We start from the raw sequence: 6,911 nt of genomic DNA on the forward strand, positions 1-6,911 counted from the left end.
TGCCTTTAGAAGAGTGTAAAATTTTCATAATTTTAATTGTCTACATTGGATATAATTTCACGTTAGGTAACCTAGCATCCATCCATACTTATATTATTAATTTATGTTTTTATGCTTGGAGATCACTGGGGCTTTTGTTTAAAATGGAGGTTTATTCTACTATTTTATTATTATTATTATTTAATATTCAGCCTCTAAAGACTTTCAAAACAGATTTTTAGATTCAGGTATATTACTAGGATAAATAATTTACATCCCTTAAATATGTTTTATACAATTTATAACAGTTAAAACTATAGGTAGGAAGACAACCCCGCACTACTGCATTGAAATCATAGCTCAGAGAACTCCTGCTCAGATAGTAAGACATTCAGGTGTATAATCCTGAGAAAAGCAGAGGAAAGCTATGAAAATCTGAGATTTTATATAGTCCATGTTCAAAGGTGTTACTTGTTTGCTCTGGGTAATTGTAAATTGCTAAGGACAATCAACAAACATCTTGAAATTAAGACGAAATGACTATATTCTTTATAACACAGAATCTTGTACATTAAGCTAAGTTATAAAATTATATAGTTTGTGAAAAAGCAAGAGGCAGCAAATTCTGCTGTAGCTGGTTTCTGGGGGAAAAATTCCAGAAACTTACAGCATAAACTAAGACTTAAAAATTTTATTTAACTTCTGATGTTTTTGGTTTGGGGGATGCTTGACAAGTTTTCTTTTCAGAAATTCTCTAAACATAACAACTCTCATGGATAGAAATGTGGGAAAATGTAATTTATACATCAACTATAGGTTAAAATAACAGAAGAAATAATACCTCATAGCATTCTGAATGGGAAACTGGTACTGAGCGTCTCTCTTCTGCCTGAGGCCTTCCCCTTTATCACCTGCCACCCACTTCTGACCTATGAGTCACTGACTATTCCAACTTCATTTAAAATCTTTATTAAATTAGTTTGAATCCTAAGCCTTCTGTATTAAAAGAAACTGTATTGGATTTTATACCTTTAAAATGAAGAATCATTGACATGCTTATGTATTTGAAACCTGGATATACATATATATGAAACTAATTTGGCCCCCTTTTTTCCTTCATTCTGTAATGACATGTTCTATTACTTCTTTGACAAGTGATAATCACAATAATGATTAACATTTATTGAGTGTTTATTATGTGCAAAGCACTGAGTGCTTTGTTTTACATACTAACTAATAAAATCTTCTCCATTCATGGTTTCTTGCATTAGTAGCCTGCATGTCTCTTAGTCATTACTAAATAATGCTTGTTTTGTAATGGACACTCAGCAAATATTAGTCAATTTTCTAATCCTTACTATATCCTTACATGCTAAACAGAATTGTCTTTATTATGCAAATGAGGGAGAAAAATTTAAATATTTAGGGATATCGAGAGTTTCCAAAACTTACCCTTACTCTTAAGCATAGGGGTTTAATTATATTGTAATCAGATGGAAATATTCACCAGAGGCAAATTTTTTTTTTGACAGGATTTTCAATTTAATTTATTAATTCCTTTGTGGGTAAAAGATTCTACTGCTAATACATCCTTCTTCCTTCTCTTATGAAACAGTAACCTACCAAAAAGTTTTACTTGGGAGAAAGCATCTAGAATGCGTCAGTTGTTCCAGATTAAACTCTGTTAATAAATGGTTTAAACGGCTATGGTTTCTTGGTATATTCATACGTATTTTATGTTGTTTTAAGTCATTTTCATTGTTAAGATATTTAGTTCAATATGATTATATATGTTTATACAGCTTGAATTTATATGAGTTTATGTAATTTAATTTAATTTTGAAATTATTTGCTTAATCTTGGAATTATCTCTTAGTTAAACCTATCTGAAAAATGTCTACTCTTGTCTTTGACATGAATGGATTAAAAGGAAATGCCAATAAACTTGTTCTTTTTTTTTTGACCCCTAGAAAAAACAAAGAACAAAAAACTTAAAAATTCAATTTATTTGTTTTTTAGAGATCTCTGAGAAATCATACCTCCTACAATCAACCATGGAACTTCCCTGCATAGCCTCATGCAGTTTTCAGATGTAGGGTTGTTCACCATGAATGTACTGGGTCATGTCTTTCTAATATAACTTGATGAATTTTATTTTAGCAATAGCCTTCAGCAACATAAGAAGAAAAATGTTCTCCCAAAACATGATGCAGTCACATACCAAGTATTTTATATGATGTGAAAGTTAGGTTCAGGTATCAGCTTGACCAGCTGATGATGCCCCATTGTTCTGTTGCTGTGGACTTAAATCATCAGCATTAGAAAGTCATCTATGGCTGATTACATCTGCAGTCAGCTAAGGGAGAGACTTCCACAATGAGCGACATTTAATTTAATTAGTTGGAGGCTTAAAAGAGAGAGGCCATAAGAGAGCTCAGCAGCTCAGCATACCTCATTGTCTTGGCATTCAGAGCTTAGACCCAGACATTTGGAGATGCAGAAAGGAATCACCCTGGGAAAAGCCATTTGAACCCAGAAGCTAGGAATGAAGTCTGGCAGATGTCTACCGTATGCCTTCCCATGTGACAGAGAAAACCAGAGGAAAGCCAGCTGTGTTTTCTCTGAAGAACTATAAATTTGTAAGTAAATAAATCCCCTTATTAAAAGCTGATTCATCTCTGGTGTGCTGCATTCTGGCAGCCTTAGCAAACTACAGCATATGGTTTGGTTTATAATACTATAACATAATATTATAAATTATGTACTTATAAATTACATCATAGAGTAAATTGAAGGTTACTGTCAAAACAAGTGAGAAGGGTGTTTGATCCATGTTTGTGTTATTGGGGAATACTTCTAGAAAGTAGTGAAATTTAAGCTGAGAGAAGAAGAATCAGTAGGACCTGGTCAGTCCTAATGGTATCCTGAGATAAATATTCTAAAGTTCACAAACCTAACCTATTTAGGTGTTTAGAAAGTGATGCTTTTGCTGATATCACAAAGATGAGCTTGCATTACAAGAAGAGGAAGTATCTCTTCAAACAGAAAAGACTGCATAAGCAAAGGCTGGTGGCAGAAGCAAGATTCCAGCCTTGGAAGAACTGGGGAAAACAAGCAAAAAATTTTGCAAGAAAGGAGCATAGAAGTATAAATGAGAGAATGAGAATAAGAGATGTCATAAATAAGACTACAAAGAGGCAAGGTCAGAGCCTGTAAAATCTTGTAAGCCACCTTAAAGATTTTAGTATTTACTTGAACAGTGGAAATTTAATGGGTTTAAAGCTGGAAAGGGTGGGTAGGCAAGCAATCAAATTTGCATATTTAAAAGAGTAGTCAGAAATACAACCAAGTGGATATGCCCAGTAGGCAACTGAAAAGACAAGTCAGGAAGCTCTTGTGTAAAAACTGTGCTGGGTGTATGGATTTGGGATTATCAGCATGTAGATCCCAATTGAAGGGACAAGATTTCATGATCCCACACAGGAAAAGTATGTCCAGTAATAAGACAAGAAAGACCAAAGAGAACTCTGAGAAACAGTAACAGTAAATTATCTTTGTGTTTAGCAAGAAGTCTAATTTCCACTGCAAAAGAGGAATGAGCGCACAACCAGGACTTGTTCTCCAGAAAATGCTCCATTTTTAAAGTTATTTAAAAAATGTATTATGTGGTCATTCTGGAAAATTTAGGAAACACAGAAAAGTAAAAACCAAAATAAAAATTACTTAGGTCCTATCACTCAGAGCTAAGGAATATTAAAATGTTGGTACATGTGCTTCCAATCCTTTAATTTGTTCCTGTCTTTCTGTATCCAGGGTCTCCGGACTTGGCCTTATGAACTATTTTACCAAATGGAACAGTGGGGAAAGGACTTGAAAAAGTACTTATACTTTGAGGCTTGTTCGCTTGTTGCTCCCTGACTACCCGAGACTGCCATGTGAAAAGCCCAGGCTAGCCTGCTGGGTGATGGAACAGAAATGAGTCATCTCAGCTGAGACCTAGATCAACCAGCCTTCTACCATGTAAGTGAGGACATCCTAAATCTTCCAGCCCCAGTGAAGGTGGCCAAGACCCGAAGAAACTCCCAGACAACTCACAATCATGAGAAATAATGACATATTTGTTGCTCTAAGCCTCTAAGCTTTGGAGTGATTTGTTACAGTGAAAAGCCAACTACTGCAATGACTGGTGAATGAATTTTAGCAAATAAGGCTTATGACTCCTGTACTTAGAAGACTTGGATTTGATCTTACCTCTAACTGATCCTGTCCGTGTGGCCTTGGACAAATAACTTTGCCCATTTGCACTTCAATTTCCTTGTCTGTAGAATATTTCTCCTGATAAGCATAATAATGGATATTAAATTACTCTGAAACATTAGTTGTTATTGTTACGCTTTTATGGTGTTAAAGCATAACTTTTTTCTAAAACAAATTCCCTATTAAGCAACTGTATCAATTTAACATGATTAAATCGTATCTGCTTTGTACTGCTATGACATCCAATACAATGTAGTAAGACCAGTCCCATATTTCCCACAGCAAAACGTGATCTGGACTCCAGTGGACCATATATCATTATTTCTATTGTTAATAAGAATAAAAATAACAGTTCACATTTATTGAGGATTTAAACCTGACATTGTGCTGTCTTTTCTCCATTTTAGCTCATAGAAATTTCCCAACAATAGTTTTCATGGGAGGAAAATGATATAAAATAATTTCCCCCTAGTTATTAGCTAGTGAGTGGTAGAGCCAGCACTTGGCCTCCAACTGGGATTTTATCTGAGTTCATATCCTAAACTCTTAACACCTATTCTATTGTGTTCCAGTTTCAAATGACAAACCAGTTGTGGAAGGCTGTGTGTAGCTTTCAGATCAGTTGGGATGCCACTCCACATACAACCTACCTTATGCGCATACAGTTCTTTGCAGAGTGACTATAGATTCCCAGATCTTTTCCACAAGTCGTGCCTGGGACAAATTCTGGGTGCTTTATCTATTGGTTCACAATTTTGATCCTGGGAAACACATCTAAACACTACTCACTCACCTTCAATTAATCGACACAATTTAGGAAAATGTTGCTTTCTGCCTAGATTTATCATTCCTAATTAGTCCTCTTTTTGCCTCATTTTAACAGTGGTGGTTTACACCTCTGTTAAAATTTAAACCTTAAACATTTCTTTTTCTTATCAAGATAAAATTGCTATTTTTGTTTTTATAAAAAATTCTGCTATAGAGATCAACGTCAGTCCTGACCCCTGTTTTAAAAGCAGATGGTGCTTGATTCACTTGATAGCAGGTCAAAAAATGTAAATATAACATTAGCTAAAGAGTCATCTGAGCCTGTGTTAAAAAATCAATTTTCACAGGTCTATTTTCTTTCCAAAATAAATACTTTTGATCTCGATGCTTTCGGTTCAAGCAAACATAAGATGACATGCCTCCTGATAAAACAGAGCCAGATGGAAAAAAATTCGTATTTCAGCATCCTGAGGCTTGTTCCTAGTTCCCTTTTCCCCTTTCTCTCCCCCCACCGCCCCGCCATGTTACTCAAGGGGAAAATTTTCTATGGGTAGTCAAACCTTTAAAAAGTTTTAAATGATTTTTTTCTTGTTGTCATTTGATAGGTCACATATATTGAATTGCGCCTCATTTCTTGATTCATAAATTACCAACAGATTAAAGCTAGTAGCAAAAGTTCCTTTTCTTCTCTAAAGTACAGTCTGTAGAACAATGCATCATCATTGGCTCTTCCTTGTGACAGATGTCACCTGATGTAATTTAAGCTGGAGTCCCACAGTAAGGCACCATTTGAAAATCTGGTAATCAAGTGATATTTGGATACATTTCAGACTTAACATTTAAAAATAAAGTGTAGTTAAAAGAAGTTCTGACTTTGATCCATTGCCTGAGTTTGCATCTTTTTACACAATAAAACAAAGCAAAGGGTTTACCTATTAAAAAACCATAACTTGCATACAAAGATCCACAAGCCATCAAGTTTTATTTTTCTTAAACTTCTCTGAATAACCTAGGTTTTCTGGTCTTTTAATTCTTTTGACTGTTTGCATGCTAAATCTCCTATCCGCTTATTAGTCTATCTCTTACTATCTATGCCTGGATCCTATAATATTTTATTATGAATGATTTTTTTTATCTTTCTTACCTTCTAGAGTTTGAGTTCTTCAAAAGTAGGGATTCTAACTGGCTTTCTATCACCAAAATCTAATATAGGTACTTCCATATAGTAGATCTTCAAAAATACCTACTGTATAAATATGTAAATGCCACTCCTTTTACCTTTAGGTTTTTCTGTCCCTTTTCTTTTTTTCCATCTTTCTCTCACCTTTCCTGCTCTTTAGTTTCTAATTCTGCTTGGCATCATAACAGCCTTCTATAGTGTAGGAGACCCTATCCTTGGCCCCCATGCAAACAGTCTAATACCTCCTCAAGGTTCCCTGCAGATTCATTACCATTTGCTCAGATCACTGCACAAAAGTATAATGACTCCAGTTCCCTCTTTTCCAGCTAGTACTTCCTGATTTTTAAATAGCTCTCTCCCCTTATTTCTCCATCAGGTCCCCAGAACACAAAGCCAGAGGAGATGGATAGACCAAAGCTGAAGTGAAACAACCCAATGCACCTCCCAGCAGAGAACCTTATTTTCCATCACTTTATTGGAGCGAAGTTCACGATTCAAAGGTAGCTTCTCTATCAGGGACATAGCTTTTGGCTTTGGGCCCAAAGAATAATCAACGGTGCAAATGTGCATCAGCTGTTAGTTACTCTTTGCTTAATATGTTTGCAGCCTTTATATTTCTGCTATATATGGTCAGCTGCTGAACTGCCACTCGGCAGGCTCATACCAATGTGGTGTTAACTGATTTGTTTTCCCCTCATCTGTTTCTGGAAATTGTTCCATGCATATC

General features: G+C 35.2%; 1 long non-coding RNA gene across 1 annotated transcript; it reads left to right on the forward strand.

The window, feature by feature from the left end:
* The first annotated feature begins 2,288 nt into the window (after positions 1–2,288).
* LOC143643719 (uncharacterized) lies at positions 2,289–6,678 on the forward strand. The gene is made up of 3 exons (XR_013156349.1): positions 2,289–2,618; positions 3,793–3,999; positions 6,561–6,678. It is a non-coding gene; the product is annotated as an uncharacterized LOC143643719 (long non-coding RNA).
* The last annotated feature ends 233 nt before the right edge of the window (positions 6,679–6,911 follow it).

Source organism: Tamandua tetradactyla, chromosome 8 (assembly GCF_023851605.1).
Source record: "Tamandua tetradactyla isolate mTamTet1 chromosome 8, mTamTet1.pri, whole genome shotgun sequence".
NCBI classification, from domain to species: Eukaryota; Metazoa; Chordata; class Mammalia; order Pilosa; family Myrmecophagidae; genus Tamandua; species Tamandua tetradactyla.